Source organism: Cervus canadensis, chromosome 14 (assembly GCF_019320065.1).
Source record: "Cervus canadensis isolate Bull #8, Minnesota chromosome 14, ASM1932006v1, whole genome shotgun sequence".
In the NCBI taxonomy this organism is placed as follows: Eukaryota; Metazoa; Chordata; class Mammalia; order Artiodactyla; family Cervidae; genus Cervus; species Cervus canadensis.
Window position 1 is genome coordinate 62,813,265 of NC_057399.1, and position 22,726 is coordinate 62,835,990.

General features: G+C 40.5%; 1 pseudogene; it reads right to left on the reverse strand.

Moving 5' to 3' along the window:
• Positions 1-7,067: 7,067 nt before the first annotated feature.
• On the reverse strand, positions 7,068-8,013 carry LOC122453385 (annotated as a pseudogene).
• Between the last annotated feature and the right edge of the window lie 14,713 nt (positions 8,014-22,726).

Genomic DNA, 22,726 nt, shown 5'->3' on the forward strand with positions numbered 1-22,726 from the left:
GGTTTAGAGCTCAGGCAGCTGTAACCTTAGAGAGGTGAGCTGCTTTTTGTCTGACTGATGCAAACACACTTGAAAATGCAGTGCTGGGCTATAAGATAGGATCCACAAGTGTTCGGGGAAAACTGTGGTGCTTTCAGCAGATACTTCACAGGTTTCACTATGCATGTGTGCCTGTTTTCTCAGTCATGTACAGCTTTGTGACCCCATGGACTGTAACCTGCCAGGTTCCTCTGTCCATGGAATTTTCCAGGCAAGAACACTGGAGTGAGTTGCCACTTCTTTCTTCAAGGGATCAAACCTGTGTCATCTGCATTGTCATCTGCATTGTCAGGAGCCAGGTTTCACTATACAAGGTTGTATTTCCTCTTGGAATATTAGCAATGTTCTGTGCCTGAGTTAAGTCCTGAGATCAAATAAGTAAAAGAGCAGACAGAAAGCAGGTGATGGGTGTAGATAGATAGGGCTCCCTGGTGGTTCACATGGTAAATCATCTGCCTGCAATACAGCAGACCTGGGTTCGATCCCAGGGTTGGGAAGATCCCCTGGAGAAGAAAATATCAATCCACTCCAGTATTCCTGCCTGGAGAATTCCATGGACAGAGGAGCCTGGAGGGCTACAGTCCTCGGGGTCACAGAGTCAGACACGACTGAGTGACTAACACCGTCTGTAGATAGATACGGGGCTTCTCAGGTAGTACCGTGGTAAAGAACCCACATCCAATGCGTGAGACCATGGGATGCAGAAGACAGTTTTGATCACTGGTTCAGGGAGATCCCCTAGAGGAGGAAATGGCAACTGACTTGAGTACTCCTGCCTGGAAAAATCCTATGAACAGAGGAGCCTGACAGACTACAGTCCATGGAGTCACATGGAGTCAGACACAACTGAGTGGGTGGGCACACACACACAGATAGATAAGGCTACTGAGGTGGTTCAGTGGTACAGATTCTGCCTGCTAGCGCAGGAGACCCAGAAGATGCAAGAGACACAGGTTTGATCCCTAGGTCAGGAAGATCCCCTGGAGGAGGGAATGGAAACCCACTCCAATATTCTTGCCTGGAAAAATCCCATGAACAGAAGAGCCTGGTGGGCTACAGTCCACGAGGTCACAAAGAGTTGGACACAGCAGAGGAACTGAACATAGGTAGATAGATATTGTTTAGGATGGTCCATTTAATGACAGAATTAAGTGGAGAACTTGTGAAAAGCAGAGAGGAACTTTTGATATTGCTCCAAATAATGCAAATATTAAGGACTGTGATCCACCAAAGGGAACACTCCTGATTCTGACCTGTGTCCTGTGACTGCTCTGGGAGAAAAAAGAAAACAGTGGAGCTGTCTGCAGTCAGAGGGGATGACAAAATGAACTGGGCTTCAGGAGCCTAAGCACACAGCTGTTTCTTCCCACAGGAAACGGGATGGGCCACTGGGCAGAAGACTCTAAGGAGCCGGTTCTGGGTCACAGAGGCAGACTGAACTCGCCTGCTATCTGGTGCTCAGAAGACACCGCGTCCTCTGGAGGGAAGAGCCAGTGGCAGAGGGAGTGCGGGTCTCCTCCCAAAGCAGTTTCCAGGTCTGGGCCCTGCTTTAAGTCGGGCACAGAGGCGCTAGGTGTTTCTTTCTGAAGCACAAGGGGGTCAGTCTCTGTGAATTCAGACCCAACTGGAAAGGCAAGGTGGAATCTCTCTTGGTCTCTAGGTGCTTGGGTGATGACGCCCACGGAGGCGAGAGGCCTGCATCCCCACGAGGCCGGCAGCCACTTCACGATTCGCTGTGAGGTGCAGCTGTGTAGGGCACGAGGCCCAAGTTGACACCTCCAAAACACTAAAATGCATTTTCTGCAGTGTTTGAGGGCTGAAGAGAGACAGAGAGATGGAGAGAGAGAGGGGCCCACTTCCCAGTCAACAGCACAGGGATTCTACCCCCGAACAAGGACTGGAAGAAAGAGGAGGTCTGGCTTCAAACAGAAGACCCAGCTCAATTAATAGTTGGATAAACATAGTCATCCTGTCATTGTTCATATCTTTTTAAACAGAAAGTGAAACCCTCTGTTGTGAAAAGTAGCATCATCTTTAGTTTCTATGAAACTTCTGTTTACAAGAAATCACAGAATACAAACAGAACCATAGGACATCTACATGGTGGAGCTACAAAAACGTTTCAAAAAATACTAAAATTAACATATTAAAAATAGGGAAAATTTGGAAAAACAATTTTAAGATGAAATATTTCAAGAGAGAAATAAAGTTAAATGGAAACATTCTGTTCTCAGCTTCTCTGAAGTTGCTATATTAGATAGCTATTTAGATGTGTATACAGGGAAGCATGCAGTGTTTGCCCTTTTGGGACTGGCTTATATCACTCAGTAAAATGCATGTTATTATCCATGTTATGCACATGGCAGGGTTTGCCTGTTTTCTAAGGTTCAGTAATGTCCCATATTATGAATAGACCCCACTGTCTCCACATTCTTTTTAATGGTGGTGGACATTGGGTTTTTCCACATTCTGACTGTTGTGACTAAAGCTACAATGGCCTTGAGAGTGCAGATATCTCTCTGAGGGGAACAGGAAAATGGGGAACTGTTGCTCAATGAACTTAGAGTTTCAGTTACGTGAGGTAAATACATTCCAGAGATTTGTTGTATAACATACAGCTTATAGTTAACAATACAGTTTGTGTACTTAAAAATTCAATCAGTTTCAATCCCTTATTAAGTATTCACACAGCAAGAGAGAAACAAAACAAAGATCCATGCAAAAACTTTTAGAGGTTTAAGAATTATCTATCACCTAGATTGTGGTAATGATTTCATGGATGTATCAGTTCAATTCAGATCATTTGCTTAGTCATGTCCAACTCTTTGCCATCCCATGAATCGCAGCACACCAGGCCTCCCTGTCCATCACCAATTCCCGGAGTTTACTCAAACTCATGTCCATCGAGTCGGTGATGCCATCCAGCCATCTCATCCACTGTTGTCCCCTTCTCCTCCTGCCCCCAATCCCTCCCAGCATCAGGGTCTTTTCCAGTGAGTCAACTCTTCACATCAGGTGGCCAAAGTACTGGAGTTTCAGCTTCAGCATCAGTCCTTCCAATGAACACCCAGGACTGATCTCCTTTAGGATGGACTGGTTGGATCTCCTTGCAGTCCAAGGACTCTCAAGAGTCTTCTCCAACACCACAGTTCAAAAGCATCAATTCTTCGGTGCTCAACTTTCTTCACAGTCCAACTCTCACATCCATACATGACCACTGGAAAAACCATAGCCTTGACTAGACAGACCTTTGTTGGCAAAGTAATGTCTCTGCTTTTTAATATGCTGTCTAGGTTGGTCATAACTTTCCTTCCAAGGAGTAAGTGTCTTTTAATTTCATGACTGCAATCACCATCTGCAGTGATTTTGGAGCCCCAGAAAATAAATTCAGCCACTGTTTCCACTGTTTCCCCATCTATTTCCTATGAAGTGATGGGACCAGATGCCATGATCTTAGTTTTCTGAATGTTGAGCTTTAAGCCAACTTTTTCACTCTCCTCTTTCACTTTGATCAAGAGGCCTTTTAGTTCCTCTTCACTTTCTGCCATAAGGGTGGTGTCATCTGCATATCTGAGGTTATTGATATTTCTCCCGGCAATCTTGATTCCATCTTGTGCTTCTTCCAGTCCAGCATTTCTCATGATGTACACATATGTCCAAATTCATGCAAATCCATATTTTCCATATGTGTAATGCTTTGTACCTCAGATATACATCAATAAAAAAATTGTTATAAAAGAAACAAAAGGCTTTTTAAGGTGGAAAAAATATTCCCATAAATGCTGAAAGTAAGAGCTCAAAGGAATAATTTAAAATGTATTAGATACACCATAAGATAGGAATAATAAACTGAAATACACTCCAATAAAAATTATTTAAAATGAGACACAGAAAAAGAATAAAAGAAAATATAAAGCAGAGCATAGGATATATATTTGCTCCAATTGAATGACCTGAAATACTTGGAGTTATTGCTCTAGGAAAAGAGTAGAAAATGGATAATAATAAATAATTTAAGGTAAAGGGCCTAAAATGTCATCAAAACTGATTAATCTTCAACAAATGTATTCAAGACAAGCAGAATGCCCCAATCAAAATATGCAGAGAAACCCATGAGTAGGTGCTTCATGGTCAAAGTAGCAACAATAAGATTTAGGAAAAACTTTTCAGAGAAATTAAAATATGGGGGTGGGAGGATGGGACCAATTTACATTTTTAAGTATGAAAGAAAATGGAGTAAATATGTAATACTCTATTCTTTGGGAAAGAATTCTTCAAAAATGGACAGGAAAAAGAATAGTAATGACTTTATCAACAAACAGAAGCTAAGAGGATTTTCCAGATTTATAATAAGAAATAATGTAAGTTTTAAGCAGAAGGAAATTTCCCCTGTATAAAGAACATAATAAAAATATCCACATGTGAAAAACATTAAAGAATACTGACTGAGTATTAACTATCAAGCTTAAAGACATGTCAAAAGTGATTTTCCACAGGGATTAGATCATGTGAAGAGGTAAAACATGGGATCAACATAACATAAATGACAAGCAGGAATAAGTGAATTAGACTGTTGAATGTTCCTTCCAGTGTTAAATGTGAGAAAATATTGATTTTTAAAAAAATTGTAGCAAGAGAAAAAGTTACAATTTCTCTAGCAAGTAATGAAGTAGTGAATTGTAATATGTACATAATTTAATAAGAGAAAGTTTAAAAATGTAATCTTTATTGATTGAGTAAAACACTATAAGGAGGAAATAAAGTTCAGAAGAAAAAGCATAAATCTAAAGTGAGATGCTCCATGTAAAATCAGCTATGCCAATTTTTATCTACCAAAAGAAAGATTAATAAAGTAAATTAAGACTTATGACTTCAACATTATTGTCACTTGGGATTGCATAATTTTTAGTTATGGAGACTGCCATGTCCTTGGTAGGTCAACATTAGATGCAAGTTACACCTATTCTCCTCAAAGAAGATAACTAAAAATACCTCTTTGTGCATGTGACCAGTTTCTTAGTCATATCTGAATCTTTGCAACCCTTTGGACTATAGCCCACCAGGCTCCTCTGTCCATAGAATTTTTCAGGCAAGAATACTGGAGTTGGTTGCCATTTTCTCCTCCAGGGTAATCTTACTGAGCAGTGGGATTGAACTGGCGTCTCCTGTGTCTCTAGCATTGCAAGCAGATTCTTTATCCACTGAGCCATCAGGAAAGACCCCAAAATACCTTTAGACATTATTAGATGCCCTCTACAGGGAAAAATTGCATACACTACAAATCACTGGTACATGGGAATAATTGAGACTTATTTTGCAGTGTTTTTGACTTGAAATGTTTGTAAAACCATCAAGATAAAAATTTACATGCAATAGCTGTCTGAGTAACTGACAATGCAAGTCAATAAAAATAATAAGCTGCAATTTAAGATTGTGTAGAGAAGAAAAATTTAAAAAAAAGGAAATTTAAGCACTCTACCTGCCTAAAGTTTATGGGTTGCCACAAAACCTGAATTCATTGTAAATCTGTAGCTTTATGACTTGTCTCTGAAAAATTGTTAAAACACATGAGTCAAGCATTTAATTCAAGAATGTACCTTTAATGATCAACACAAAAATATAGACATCAGGAGAAAGGCAATGCTATTTTTAAATGCACAGAATTTCAAGAAAGAAACAATTTACTGAAACTTGTTGATATATAATACAAAGGTAGGGATCTTGAATGCTTTCAGGTAGCCAACAAAGATATATCATTGCATGCAGATTTTTAATTAGATAAACTTGCAAACATTTCACATCCAAAGCATTGCAAAATAAGAGACTCAGTTTTCCTCATGTCCCCCAAACACATCCATCTTGGATTTAAATGATAAAAGAAAAAAAAAGTCAAAGATTGAACTTGCAAGTGTGCACAAAGAGTTGCCAAAAAGTACATAGAAAATGACAGAAATATTTCTCATGTATGTAATATATATATATAGAACTATCAATGTAGAAGAACACCTACAAAGTGTTCATATCTGTTAAGAAGAAGTTTCCATTTCTTTAAATTTTTCAGTTTTTTTCCCACATTGCCTCCAATATTAACATACATCATTTTAATTCCAAAATTGTGAATTATTTAAGGAAAAGCCATTATGCATTAAAAATGTCCAGCAATGTGACTGTTCTAGTGATAATGGTCACCGTTAAGTAGGAAAGCCTTAAATTGGATACATCTACTATCTGATTTGATATTTGCAGAAACTCTCTGGACCTGGTGCTGTGTGTGCACTTAGTCACGCAGTCACATTCAATTCTTTGTGACTCAGTGGGCTGTAGTCTGTCCGCCAGGCTCCTCTGTCCATGGGATTTTCCAGGCAAGAGTACTGGAGTGGATTCTCATGCCCTCTTCCATGGGATCTTCCCAACCCAGGGATCAAACCCAGGTCTCCCACATCACGGGTCTTTACCATTTGAGCCACCAGGGAAGCCCCTCTGGACCTGGGGTTATTATTTATTTTATGCAGTTGAGGAAACATGAGGCTTAAAGTTTCAGTGATTTCAGTTATACGGATAAAAGATAGCAGACCTAGAGTTGTAAATCATGGAATATTATTGTCAAAGCAAGTGCTCAAAATCCCTCTGTTGTATGGCTTCTCCATAAAATAAATGAGATAATTTCTTAAAATGTTATCACTGTTTCCCAAATAGATCTCTTTCACCACCATAAAATTCTTTGGAATAGATTGTACATGGGCGTGTGCATGATATAGTTTAAAAGCTGACAGCTTTTTTTTTTTTTTCACTTTGCAAATCAGTCCCCCTGATAATCACATATATTAACATGTTTCATGCTTTCCAATTACAAGGTGAATTTATAAAGGCATATTCCCTGGAATCCCTGAGATTATATTTGGGCAAGCAGAGGACGGTTCAATAGAAGAAGAAGAAAAAAAAAGGGTGGGGAATTAACTTTCTGGAAAAAGAACAAAGAAATATATTATAGGAAAGAAAAAAAATGGCCTTAAAATTTATCATCAATGCTACTTTAATTCCTTGGAGACCTTTCTCTTCTGCTTGACTCTACTGAGAGCGTTTTTCACTTTCTTGTTTCTAAGACTGTGTATGAGTGGGTTCAGCATGGGGATGATAACTGTAAAAAACAGAAGCCACTTGATCCTTTCCCAAGGAGTAGGGCTTACTAGGTTTTAAGTAAATGACAATCAGAGTGCCAAAGAAGATGGTGACTGCCAGGAGATGGGAGGCACAAGTAGAGAAGGCTTTTCGCTTCCCTGAAGTGGAAGTAATTTTTGGGATAGTAGGCAGAAAGGACACATAGGACACTGAGATTGTGATAAGAGATGCCACCAGAGTGGAGACAGCAGAAAGAATATCATGGTTTCGATGTCCCCTGTGTCAGTACAGGACAGGGGTAAAATTGGGGGTGCTTCACAGAAAAAGTGATAGATTACATTGGAGTCACAGAAACACAGTCCTCTCATGCAAAGCACAGTAAGGGAGGAAACTATAAAGCCAATCAAATATGATGCAAAGACTAGGGAGCAGCAGCGTCTAGTGGACATAACAACCGGGCAATGCAGAGGGTTGCAGATGGCTGCACAGCAATCATAGGCCATGGAGGAGAGAAGGAAACATTCAGTGGCACCAAAAAGATAAAAAAAAATTCATCTGGATGAAGCAATTCAGGTATGAGGTATACTTGTTGGAAGTCAGTAAGTTGTCTAAGGTTTTAGGGGTGATGACATTTGAGTAGCTGAGGTCAAGAAATGACAAGTGACTGAGGAAAAAATACATGGGTGTGTGAAGCCAGGAATCCAGGGAGATTATCAGTATCATCTTCACATCCCCCAGCACAGTGATCAGGTGTATCAGGAGAAAGCGGGCGAAGAGGACCAGCTAGATCTCTTCAGAGTCAGTCAGTCCCATGAGGATGATATCAGACACGTGTGTGATATTCCTTCTGCACATAGTGTTCAAATGCTCTGTTAAGAAATCAAAGTTGATACTTAGCAGGAATTACTCTGACTCTTTGTGTTTCTGTGAATGGTGTGATATATTTCTCTTAGTTTAGAGTTTCTAGAAAGTGATAATAATGAGGGATATAGAGAGTATGAAGAGAAAAATATTAATTTGATTGCCAAACATAGAAATAGGTGTGAATTGACTTTTCAACATAATATGATAGAAGCTACTACATCAAATAATCAGAATGACTGACACTCTTTTAAATGCATTATTCAGTCAATGCATTTAATTTCCATGAGATTTTTATATCATAGGTGGTATTAATACTATTAGCCACATTTTTCAGTTTGGAAAAAGGGCACAGAGAATTTATGTAATTTATCCAGAATCAGAGACATTAAATGTTGGATCAAGACTGGAGAGAGAATGTCCATAACATGATATTCTTATTTATGATTAATTTTAGCAAACCAGGGGAAAACAATGCTAGATATATAATAAACAATATAAAAGAATAATGCACCACGTATTGTTCTTTTCTTTCTCCAATATTATTTAATCGTATACTACAGAAATATAAATTTCAACCTTTGTGGGCTTTAGTAGACCATATTAAATTAATAGACTCTATGTTAGTATTAATCTCCAAATGATATAATGTTTTCTGAACTTGACCATTGAAAATTAAATTTCTTCCAAAATTATGTATCTAAAATATTCATAGTACTTGCAGATCATGATTATATTAACTCTGAACTTCTGAGTCCACAAATCCTGGCATTACTTAAAGTCTAAATGATATCTGTATGCATGTTCAGCTGATAATATCCTCAGTTTTGTCATCCTTACCTAAACTTTCCAATTTTTTAAATAATACTTCCCTGAAGCCAAATGTGATGGGGAAATTAAATTAACTAAAAATTAATTGGAAGACACTCTCTTCCAATATCACCTGTCTATAAGTATTTCAACCTCACATTTTGCTCAAAAATGAGAGATGAAGACCATTTAAGTTGAAAATTTTTATAATATGATATTTGTTTTCTTTGAGGCAATTAAAAAAAATATTATGCAATCATTTTGTTTTATTTGAGAAAAAAAGTAAATCTACATATAAATTGTCTCCAGGACCTGATCAATTGTAAAATTTATCCAGAATTTACGTCTAAAAAAGGGATTTGTAGGCAGAGCAAAGTAAGTCTTGCCTCTCATCCTGATAACTCCAGAGTACCTCATATACTGAGGACTGATAATGCAACATTTGATCATCCCTGTGGACCAATTACTAAGGAAGATTGCTTTGCATGTCTCCAAGGACAAAAGTTCAAGGACTAAATGCAGCTATGTAAGTTTTGAAAAGCTACTTGTGTTTTCCCTTAGGAACTACACAATGAAGAGCGTTATGGTGATCTTCCTTTGTGGTGCTCTAAATTTGGAGGGTTTCTTTTTTGCATGTTTGTTCTAAGAGGTCTTGTAGGTCTTCATTCAACTTCAGCTTCCTTAGCATTACTGATCAGGACATAGACTTGGATGATGGGCTCAATAAAGGACAGAAATGGTACGGACCTAACAGAAGCAGAAGATATTAAGAAGAGGTGGCAAGAATACAAAGAAGAACTGTACAGAAAAGATCTTCACAACCCAGATAATCACAATGGTGTGATCACTCACCTAGAGCCAGATATCCTGGAATGTGAAGTCAGGTGGGCTGCAGAAAGCATTGCTATGAACAAAGTTAATGGAGGTGATGGAATTCCAGTTGAGCTATTTCAAATCCTGAAAGATAATGCTGTGAAAGCACTGCACTCAATATGCCAGCACATTTGGAAAACTCAACAGTGGCCACATGATTGGAAAAGGTCAGTTTTCATTCCAATCCCAAAGAAAGGCAATCCCAAAGAATGCTCAAACTCCCAAACAATTGCACTCACCTCACACACTAGTAAAGTAATGCTCAAAATTCTCCAAGGCAGGCTTCAGCAATACGTGAACTGTGAACTTCCAGATGTTCAGGCTGGTTTTAGAAAAGGCAGAGGAATCAGATCAAATTGCCAACATCTGCTGGATCATCAAAAAAGCAAGAGAGTTCAATAAAAACATCTATTTCTGCTTTATTGACTATGCCAAAGCCTTCGACTGTGTGGATCACAATAAACTGTGGAAAATTCTGAAAGAGATGGGAATACCAGACCACCTGACCCACCTCTTGAGAAACCTATATGCAGGTCATAAAGCAGCAGTTAGCACTGGACATGGGCCAACAGACTGGTTCCAAATAGGAAAAGGAGTACGTCAAGACTGTATATTGTCATTCTGCTTATTTAAGTTATATGCAGAGTACATCATGAGAAACACTGGGCTGGAAGAAACACAAGCTGGAATCAAGATTGCTTGGAGAAATATTAATAATCTCAGATATGCAGATGATGCCACACTTATGGCAGAAAGTGAAGAGGAACTAAAAATCCTCTTGATCAAAGTGAAAGAGGAGAGTGAAAAAGTTGGCTTAAAGCTCAACATTCAGAAAACTAAGATCATGGCATCTGGTCCCATCACTTCTTGGGAAATAGATGGGGAAACAGTGGAAGCAGTGTCAGACTTTATTTTTTTGGGTCCAAAATCACTGCAGATGGTGATTGCAGTCATGAAATTCAAAGACGCTTACTCCTTGGAAGGAAAGTTGTGACCAACCTAGATAGCATATTAAAAAGCAGAGACATTACTTTGCCAACAAAGGTCCATCTAGTCAAGGCTCTGGTTTTTCCAGTGGTCATGTATGGGTGTGAGAGTTGGACTGTGAAGAAAGCTGAGCACCAAAAAATTGATGCTTTTGAACTGTGATGTTGGAGAAGACTCTTGAGAGTCTCTTGGACTTCAAGGAGATCCAACCAGTCCATCCTAAAGGAGATCAGTCCTGGGTGTTCATTGGAAGGACTGATGCTGAAGCTGAAACTTCAATACTTTGGCCACCTTATGTGAAGAGTTGACTCATTGGATAAGACCCTGATGCTGGGAGGGATTGGGGGCAGGAGGAGAAGAGGACGACAGAGGATGAGATGGCTGGATGGCATCACTGACTCGATGGACATGAGTTTGAGTAAACTCCGGGAGTTGGTGATGCCCAGGGAGACCTGGCGTGCTGTGATTCATGCGGTCGCAGACAGTCGGACACGACTGAGCGACTGAACTGAACTGAAATTTATGCCTAAGGTGATAGAATAACTGTTCCTAGAGAAATACTTAATTACTCTGTAACTGAAACCAGCAGGGTCAGAACAATACATTTTTGAGAGTGAAACTTTTATGTTTAAATGGGTGATACTATTATGAGGGTAAATATGTTCATTAGAAAGAAATTGAGGAGAAAACAAAATTCAAGGAATAATATGAAAACATTTCAAAGCTGTTGTAACATTTTAATGAATTCCTCACAATTGTTTGTGCTCATAGAATGCTTATTTGTATGTATGTGATGTTGCTGTTGTTTAGTCACTAAGTGAAAGAGAAGAGAGTGGTAGTCACTCTGAGTCATGTCTGACTCTTCGCGACCCCATAAACTATATATATCTACAGCCAAACCTCCTCTGTCTATGGGGTTTTCCGTGCAAAAATACTGGAGCAACTTGCTATTTTCTACTCTAGGGACCATTTCCATTTTATAACTAAAACTTCATAATATAGCAAGACTAATTGAGAGGCTAACAGGCAGGAAGGCCAGGGGTCTCCAAATGGAGGAAATAGGCTGCAAGTGTCAGACATTTTTATCTCTCTTAAGCATCAGGAAGAAACAAACTAGCGATATTTTTTTCCTTCTCTATACACATTTAAAAGGAGGTTTCTTTTAAAATACTGTGTTGCCATAATGACACCTGGTTTCACTTGAAGTTAACTAGTCTTAAACCTTGAGTTCAGTTGGTTCAGTTCAGTTCAGTCTCTCAGTCATGTCCAACTCTTTGCCGCCCCATGAACCGCAGCACACCAGGCCCCATCACCAACTCCCGGAGTCCACTCAAACCCATGTCCATTGAGTCCATGATGCCATCCAGCCATCTCATTCTCTGTCGTCCCCTTCTCCTCCCGCCCCCAATCCCTCCCAGCATCAGGGTCTTTTCCAACGAGTCAACTCTTTGCATGAGGTGGCCAAAGTACTGGAGTTTCAGCTTCAGCATCAGTCCTTCCAATGAGTACCCAGGACTGATCTCCTTTAGGATGGACTGGTTGGATCTCCTTGCAGTCCAAGGGACTCTCAGTTAACCAATGCATTTTTCTTATGGAAATGTTTGCCTTAAGCTATGTTAATGTGCTATGCATTTCTCCCAGACTCTGTCTTCAAGTCGGTTCCACCTAATGGTGCAGAACCTACTTGACAAACCAGTATGTTATACTCAGATATTGTTCCCCTAATCTATGTAAATAAAACTACTTGTATGGTAAACTGCCCTTCTACAAGATTCAAGTCAATTGTTTTTTGACTCGGGATGAATCATCTGGTGCCAGGATTACCCTAAAATGCATTTTATGGATGAGGGGCCTGGTGCCATTCTGAGCTTTAAGACAGTCTTTTCTTTCATTAACAGACTGCTAGTGACTATAGAACATCCAGCTGAAGACTAGCAGGGGGGTGCTCTTTCTGTCCCCTTCTGATGCCTGTGTCAGAAGCCTTCTCTATCTCCTTTATACTTTAATAAAACTTTATTACACAAAAGTTCTGAGCGATCAAGCCTCATCTCTGGCCCCGGATTGAATTCTTCTCCTCCAGAGGCCAAGAATCCTGGCTTCTTTTCATTCAGCAACAACCTTTCATCTTGGGGGCTCATCCAGGATCCTTCGGCACAAGGTAAGGATGCTTGGAGCTCTAGTTCTTGGTTCTCCTAGCGAACACGGTTTCTGCTGTACTTTACTAACGCTATGGTGTGTTTGTGTGAGTGAATGAAATGCCCTGCCCGAACGAAGTGAGTGGCCCCGCTCTGCTCATATGGCCTATGGCAGAAACCTGTCAGGGGTTTACACCAACCTGCCAATGCCAAGAGGCACCCAACATCTCCTTAGGGGTCTGACCAGATATGGGCAAAGCATGTGGACTAAATTTGCCTTTCTTGGTCAAACTTTTCAGTCTCTCTGACCATTTCATAACTCCTTGGTAATTAGAAGTACTAACTTAATCTGTCCCATCATAGACTTTCAAGGGACGTGTAATCTATGCTGTTACTGTGTACTGTTTCTTAGGTCCCAAACTTGGATTGGTAGTCAGGAAGCGCCTAGCCTCGCTAGGAATCACTAGTTTGGAAGCTAGATGGAGCTTCAAGGGCATCTCAGAGTTTAAAGGTTACTCAGATTGGAACCACAATGGGTTTTTTTCCTTTGGTAACACTGGTTCTTAGTGGACCAGAGGAGGCTCTTACACTGGTGTGGTGATGCTTGGAAGGAACATCTCAGTTTTATGTTCGTATTGGTCTTATTGTGGCCAGGAATATACTCAGGATTGTGCACAGGCACTCAGGTGACGAATGTTCCCCCCAGCGGTCTTAGCTTGGGAGGCATTCTGGAAGGTTACTCTGACTGCACCCCGGGTGGCATCAGAGGCAAGCGAGGTTTAATGGTGAAGAGCTGGACGTCAGTCAGGGATGCCATCAGGTCTACGCCTGGTGCATCCCCATCCCATCTTGGTGGTAGAACCGGGAGGGACGAGTATGTCGCCTGAGTCAGTAAGGGACAGACTAAGTCCGACCAGGAAGGAAAAGTTTTTGGTGTAAATTTTGTCTACACCCCCATCTAGGGCAGGGAGGGATGTCTCTGGTAGAAAGATGGCGCTGGTTGCTTTTTTTCTCTCTTACAGATGGGAGCTAACAATTTCAGTCTCACTGCTTTGAACTGTATCCTGAAAAACGGATAGATTTGATCCCCAGGGCTTAAAGAAGACACACCTGGTCTTCCTATGTGATACTGCATGGCCACGGTACCCACTGGAGGATGGCAAAAGGTGGCCAGTTGGAGGGTCTCTTAAGTGTAATACTGTTTTACAATTAGACAGGTTCTGTAGAAAACAAGGAAGACGTGATCAGAGTCATTTTGTCAGATGTATTCTTGAAGGACTCAGGCAGTTGCATTCTAAGCCTTTAAACTATGGCAAATTGGAAGACATAGAACAGGAGGAGAAGGAAGCCCCTGGTAAATTCCTAGATAGACTTAGAAAAGCCCTTCACATATTCACTGAGATTGATCCCGAAAGTGAAGAGGGAAAAGTGATCTTAAAAGATAGTTTTCTCACTCAGTCTGCTCCAGATATCCGCCGTAAGCTATTAGAAGAGGCGTATGGACCTAATCAGTCTTTAGATAATCTGTTACAACTGGCTCAGACAGTCTATTATGGAAGGGAATATGAGGAAAAGAAAGTCAGAGAAAGACAAAGTAACAGGCAGAAGCCCTCACAATGGCTGTGAGAACTGCTCTTAAACAACCTGAGAAAAATGCCCAGAGGGACCCAGGTGAAAAGGGATGGGATTTCTATTACTGTGGAAAGGAGGGGCACCTCAAGCAGTATTGCCCTCAGGCAGCTAAGCTGCCCCCTGGCTCCATGTCCGGTCTGCAAAGGACCACACTGGAAGAGAGACTGCCCTCAGAGGCGTAGGTTTCAGGGGTCGGACTCTCAAGACAATCATGACTGAAGGTGCCTGGGGGTCCCCACACAAGCTCCCATCCTAATTACACCTGAGGAACCCTGGGTGTTAATTACTGTGTGTGTGGGGGGTCAATCCTTTGGTTTCCTTTTAGATACTGGGGTAACTTATTCCATGCTTACTGAAGCCCATGGCCCACTTTCTTCCTGATCTGCTTCCATAATGGGACTGTCTGGATGAGCCAAAAGGTATTATTTCAGTTATTCTTTATCTTGTAACTGGGATTCTGTGCTATATTCACACGAGTTTCTGATTGTGCCAGAATCTCCCTCACCCCTTTTGGGGAGGGATATACTGAGCAAAGTCCATGCCTCTGTTTCCACGAATATGGAGCCCTCCCTTTCTCTCCCTTTAGTTGAACAGAATGTAAATCCTAGAGTAAGGACTGATGGAAAATCTGTGGGTCGAGCACAAAATACTATTCCTATAGTTGTCAAGCTCAAACACCCTCACTTATTTCCACACAAGAAGCAGTATCCACTGAAACCTGATGTTAAGGAAGGGTTAAAACCCCTCATCGATAATTTAAAGGAACAGGGACTATAACAGTCCCTGTAACAGTCCCTGCAACACTCCTATTTTGGGTATAAAGAAATCAAATGGTAAATGGAGACTAGTTCAAGATTTATGAATAATAAATGAGACTGTAGTTCCCTTACACCCCGTGGTGCCTAATCCTTATACTCTACTGTCTGAAATTCCTGAACGAGACAAATATTTTTCAGTAATCGATTTGAAAGATGCCTTCTACTCAGTGCCTTTGGCGGAGGAAAGTCAATTTCTATTTGCCTTTGAAGACCCCACGCAGCCAGCTTCTCGGTTAACCTGGACAGTTTTTCCCCAGGGATTTTGTGACAGTCCTCACTTATTTAGGCAAAGTTTGTCATGAGATCTACAAAACTTTAATAGCTCTGAAGTGGTGGTGTTACAATATGTAGACGATATTTTACTCTGTACTGAGACAGAGGAAGCTTGTTCACGAGTCTCAGAAGATTTCTTAAACTTTCTGGCAGGCTGCGGTTACAAGGCATCAAGAGAGAAGGCTCAGCTTTGTCAACAATCTGTTAGATATCTGGGCCTAATCATATCAGAAGGGACTAGAGCCATAGGCCCTGAGAGAATTAAACCTATACTAAATCATCCCCTACCTATGACTTTAAGACAATTGAGAGGATTTTTGGGAATCACAGGCTACTGTCATATTTGGATTCCGGGTTATAGGGAACTTGCCCGGCCTTTATATAAAGTTATAGCTGAAACTCAGCAGGCCCAAACCGACAAACTGGTTTTGTCTCCAGATACTCAAAAGCCTTTTAAGGTTCTTCAGACTACTCTCCTGCAAGCTCCCCCTTTGAGTTTGCCCACAGGGTCACAATTTAACTTGTTTGTCACTGAAAGAAAAGGTATGGCCTTGGGAGTTTTGACAAAACCCCGAGGGCCTCACCAGCAACCTATTGCTTATCTAAGCAGAGAATTAGATGTAATTTCACGTGGGTGGCCCCACTGTCTAAGAGTAATTGGGGCAGCGACTTTATTAGTACCTGAAGCTTTAAAAATAATTAATGGACGAAACCTTACTGTACTGACTTCTCATAATGTAAGTAGAATCTTTTTTTTTTTTTTTTTCGGTGAGAGGCAAAATCTGTCCCCCAGGGAACCAGTGCCCAGTTAGCCGAGCTTGTGGCTCTGACCCGAGCTCTAGAGTTAAGCAAAGGGTAGCGAGTAAATATCTACACTGATTCTAAGTATGCTTATTTGACTTTACATGCTCATGCTGCAATATGGAAAGAAAGACAGTTTAAAACAGCAACAGGAGAACCTATTAAGCATTTCAGACAGATCGTGAGACTTTTTTTTTTTTATTAGTTGGAGGCTAATTACTTCACAACATTTCAGTGGGTTTTGTCATACATTGAAATGAATCAGCCATAGATTTACACGTATTCCCCATCCCGATCCCCCCTCCCACCTCCCTCTCCACCCGATTCCTCTGGGTCTTCCCAGTGTACCAGGCCCGAGCACTTGTCTCATGCATCCCACCTGGGCTGGTGATCTGTTTTCACCATAGATAGTATACATGCTGTTCTTTTGAAACATCCCACCCTCACCTTCTCCCACAGAGTTCAAAAGTCTGTTCTGTATTTCTGTGTCTCTTTTCTGTTTTGCATATAGGGTTATCGTTACCATCTTTCTAAATTCCATATATATGTGTTAGTATGCTATAATGTTCTTTATCTTTCTGGCTTACTTCACTCTGTATAAGGGGCTCCAGTTTCATCCATCTCATTAGGACTGATTCAAATATTCAAATATTCAAAATAATCAAGGATATCCAATGGAAAAAAAGACACCCTCTTTAACAAGTGGTGCTGGGAAAACTGGTCAACCACTTGTAAAAGAATGAAACTAGAACACCTTCTAACACAATACACAAAAATAAACTCAAAATGGATTAAAGATCTAAATGTAAGACCAAGACCTACAAAACTCCTAGAGGAGAACATAGGCAAAACACTCTCCGACATAAATCACAGCAAGATCCTCTATGACCACCTCCCAGAATATTGGAAATAAAAGCAAAACTAAACAAATGGGACCTAATGAAACTTAAAAGCTTTTGCACTACAAAGGAAACTATAAGTAAGGTGAAAAGACAGCCCTCAGATTGGGAGAAAATAATAGCAAATGAAGAAACAGACAAGGATTAATCTCAAAAATATACAAGCAACTCCTGCAGCTCAATTCCAGAAAAATAAATGACCCAATCAAAAAATGGGCCAAAGAACTAAACAGACATTTCTCCAAAGAAGACATACAGATGGCTAACAAACACATGAAAAGATGCTCAACCTCACTCATTATCAGAGAAATGCAAATCAAAACTACAATGAGGTACCATTACACACCAGTTAGGATGTTGCTATCCAAAAGTCTACAAGCAATAAATGCTGGAGAGGGTGTGGAGAAAAGGGAACCCTCTTACACTGTTGGTGGGAATGCAAACTAGTACAGCCACTATGAAGAACAGTGTGGAGATTCCTTAAAAAATGGAAATAGAACTGCCATATGACCCAGCAATCCACTTCTGGGCATACACACCAAGGAAACCAGATCTGAAAGAGACACATGCACCCCAATGTCATCGCAGCACTGTTTATAATAGCCAGGACATGGAAGCAACCTAGATGCCCATCAGCAGATGAATGGATAAGGAAGCTGTGGTACATATACACTATGGAATTTTACTCAGCCGTCAAAAGGAATTCATTTGAACCAGTCCTAATGAGATGGATGAAACTGGAGCCCCTTATACAGAGTGAAGTAAGCCAGAAAGATAAAGAACATTACAGCATACTAACACATATATATGGAATTTAGAAAGGTGATAACGATAACCCTATATGCAAAACAGAAAAAGAGACACAGAAATACAGAACAGACTTTTTGAACTCTGTGGGAGAATGTGAGGGTGGGATATTTCAAAAGAACAGCATGTATACTATCTATGGTGAAACAGATCACCAGCCCAGGTGGGATGCATGAGACAAGTGCTCGGGCCTGGTGCACTGGGAAGACCCAGAGGAATCGGGTGGAGAGGGAGGTGGGAGGGGGGATCGGGATGGGGAATACGTGTAAATCTATGGCTGATTCATATCAATGTATGACAAAACCCACTGAAATGTTGTGAAGTAATTAGCCTCCAACTAATAAAAAAATTAAAAAAAAAAAAAAAAAAAAAAAAAAGAGTTTATGAAACTTCTAACTCAGGAAAGAAAATTCGATTAAGACTTAAATCTTCTTAGACAGGCCTCCTCAGTCAGCCCTACTTAATGGAGTTCATTATCTGTTGTTCAGTTCTGTGCAGGATTCCTTTTCCCTTCGAGAAACAGAAATTGAGTGTAGTAATTAGAATTGAGAGCAGAGTTAAGAAATGTAGATGTATGCTTAAAGTGAAATATTGCATTGTGCTGGTCAGTGGTACATGAATTATTCAAGATGTAGAAATGAATATCATATAAGCTAGCCCAAAAAAGCACATGTAAGATTAATTTTAGGAGTGGGTATTTTAGGCCAAATTCAAAACTCTTCCTAATTCCCTCAGTAGAAATTGAGTTCTCTATAAGAATCCCATTCTTGATAACTTATGTTTTGTGTGCCTCTCTAGATTTCCAATGGCACCCCACTCCAGTGCTCTTGCCTAGAAAATCCCATGGGCGGAGGAGCCTGGTAGGCTGCAGTCCATGGGGTCACTGGGAGTCAGGCACAACTGAGCGACTTCATTTTCACTCTTCACTTTCATGCATTGGAGAAGGAAATGGCAACCCACTCCAGTGTTCTTGCCTGGAGAATCCTAGGGATGGGGGAGCCTGGTGGGCTGCCGTCTATGGGGTCACACAGAGTCAGACGTGATTGAAGCGGCTTAGCAGCAGCAGCAACTAGATTTCCAATTATATATTTTTTATAATCGTTGGTGGGAAACTGAAGGACAAAGATGAGCTTCCTTCTCTTCTAGTTTTAAGTCATGACTTGGGAAGAAAAAGGTAGCAATCGGATATGAAGAACTAATCTGGTATATGAGAATGAGGGTCTCCAGATCAGATTCTTGGGTCACCTCTACACTGAGGGGGGCGAAGTGGGGAAAGGAGCCACAGAGAAAGAGCCCCAGGAGACGTGTAAGAATTAGAAGAGTATATCATCTCATGTGTCTAGAAATTGCATGGGGCAGAAAGTCAAAGGCTCAGAGAGGGCTCTATATTGTCCCTATCCCCTTCCCTCTCCCAACTAATAGCCACTAGTTTGTTTTCTGTATTTGTAAGACTCTTTTTTGTTATATGCCATAGTTTGTTGTAGTTGTTTTTTTTTATGATTTTACTTTATTTATTTTTTAGCTGTGCTGGGTCTTCCCTGCCTTGCACGGGCTTTCCCTAGTTCTGGCGAGCGGGGGCTACTCTCTAGGTAAGGCCCACGGGCGTCTCATTGTGCTGGCTTCTCTTGTTGCAGAGCGCAGGCTCTAGAGCATGTGGGCTGCAGCTGCTGCAGCGCATGGGCTCAGTAGTTGCCGCTTGCAGGCTCTAGAGCTTGGGCTCAGTAGTTGTACACAGGCCTAGTTACCCTGCTGCATGTGGGATCATCCTGGATCAGGGATCGAACTCACGTCTCCTCTGTTGGCAGGAGGATTCTTTACCACTGAGCCACCAGGGAAGCCCTGCTGTAGCTTTCAGATTCTACATGTAAGTGATATCACGAAATACGTGTCTTTATTTCACGTAGGCTAACACTCTCCAAGTCTATCCACGTTGTTGCAAATGGCGAATTTTCATTCTTTTTATGGCTGAGTAATATTTCATTGTAAATATGTACCACATCTGCTTTATCCATTCATGTGTCAGTGAACATTTGGTTTGCTCCCATATCTTGGCAATTAGAAATAATGCTGCTATGAACATTAGAGCACATGTATCTTTTCAAATTAGTGTTTTCAGGGTTTTTTGGGATATATACCCAGGGGTGGAATAGCTGGGTCATACGGCAGTTCTATTTCTAGTTGTTTGAGAAACCACCACACTGTTCTCCACGGTGGCTGCCCAGGGTACCTTCCCATCAAGCGTGTATGAGGGTTCTCTTTTCTGCACATCCTTGCCATCATTTGTTTTCTGTGTTCTTCTTGAGAATAGCTATCCTTACAGGTGTGGGGTGATTCCTCAGTGTGGTTTCGACTTTCATTTCCCTGTAATTAGCAATATTGAGCATCTTTCCATGGACCTGCTGACCATCTGCATGTTTTCTTTGGAGAAATGTCTGTCCAGGTCTTCCACCCATTTTTAATTGGGTTGCTTGGATTTTAATGCTCAGTTGTATGAGCTGTCTATATATTTTGAATATTAATCTCTTATCAGTCACATCATTTGCAAATATTTTCTCCCACTCAATAGGTTGTCTTTTTGTTTTGTTGTTAGTTTCTTTTCCTGTGCAAAGGCTTTTAAGTTTAATTAGGTCTCATTTGTTCATCTTTGCTTTAATTTCCTATGCTTTAGGAGACAAATTTTAAAAAATATTGCTATAGTTTATGTCAATGAGTGTCTGCCTATGTTTTCCAGTAGGAGTTTAACGGTTTTCAGTCTTACATTTAGATCTTTAATCCACTTTTTAATTTTTGTATATGGTGTTAGAGAATTATATACATATTAATTTAAAAAGTATCTATTAAGAAATTCTACCTCCAAAATGTACTCCAGTTTCACCTACTCTCATCACCTCCAGTGTGGTCACACCGGGGTAAATTCCTGCTCCCCTTGCCCCAACTAGTCCCAGAGCCTCCTCTGCCATGACCCTGTCTCTACAGAACATTATCTACAAGAGCAGACAAAAATGATTAAATGCAACCAGATTAAATAAAAACCCTGCAATGACTTTCCATTTCATTTACATAAGGTCCAAATTTCTCAAAGACCTGTGTCCTCTGGCCCCCACTTTTCTCCCTAACCCCATGTCCTAAGCTTCTCCCCTTCATTCCTGTTGCTCTAGACACATTGGCTTCTATCAGTCCTTGAACAGAAAACCTTCATTCCTGAAGGTAAAAAAGTTAAAAGTCAAGGTAAATAAGCAGAGGTGAACTGCATGCATGATGCTAGGAAGGCCACAATTCAGAAGACCTAGTTTTGTTTTGTTTTTTTTTTTAAAAAAAAAGCACTCAATTACCTAAGGTAATATTCAAGCATGGTGGATAAGAAGTCAGCTCCAGATATTAAGTATTCTGGATTCAAATTCTGCCTCTATCACTCATTGGCCACTGACATTGGCAACCTACTTAACCACTCTAAACCTGTTTCCTCATCATAAAATGGGATTGTATAGTAGAAATCCTACAGAAAAAATGATAGAAGGTGACTCTCATATAACTGAGAATATTCAGTGAGAGAATGCAAGTAAAGTACTTTGTGTATATGCTGTGCAATAAATATTAGCCATTAAAATGCATTCAATTACTATTTAGCACAGTGCTAAGCTCTGTGCCAAGCTCTGGGAAAATAATCAGTGTCCTCATAAAGCTTTTTTACTCACTTTTTAAGTCAGGAAGGAATTTTTTTAATATGTGCAACAGAAAAAGTAATAATTTCATTATCAATTCCCTGATGCAGGAAGATGTCACAATGTTCATAAATGTTGACAAAATGCTGAACTCAGTTTTATTTATCAAGAAGCCTATTTGATCTTTCAAAGGATAGAAAATTGATTGAGGTTATTGGATATTCAAGACTCATTCATCTCTTGAAAACTAGTAGGCGACAGGCACATGTTGCAAAGGGGACCGAGGAAAACGAGCTCCTCTAAAGGAAGAGGAAAGCAAAGAATAAACAGCTATAATGCAATGTGTTTAGGACTCTAATAGAGGAAACAAACGGTGTTATTGGAGCCCTGAAGAATGAACTTAAGCCGAGGCTTGAAAGGCGCAAGAAGAGCTCCTCACCAAGTGAGCACGTGAGTGAGTGGGCAGGTGTTCTCAGCAGAGGGACAGATGACAAGAATGTAATGAATTGGTACGTATGAGAGATGATCTGAACATTTAACAGCTGGTATGGTGGGCACCAACCAACAGACACTGGCTTTAAACAGCCAACACAGTTGCCCCAGTGCTACTGAGCCTGGTGTCAGAGCTGATGAGGTTGGTGGGAAGGGATAATACTGGAAAGGAGGAAAGAGTCCAATCTACCAAAAATCTAATCTCTGGAAATTAATTTGCTAAAAGTTAAGGCACTGAAAATCAATTCACCAAAACTCAACTTTCCAAGTACTCAACTCACCAGAGTATCAGGACACTATTCAAGTATTCAGGGTTTTAGTTTTGCCAAGACTTTGCCAGCTGGGACACATACCATTTTTGCATGTGTTTTATATTTCAGATGTTCAATATTCAATGTGACTGGAATGATTTTCAACTTTTGTCTTCTCTATTTCTGTTACTGAGTCACCACTTTTGACAGGCCAATAAGTGGCAGAAGAGCTGTTGAGGTAAGGAAAACAACTTTATTTAGAAAGCT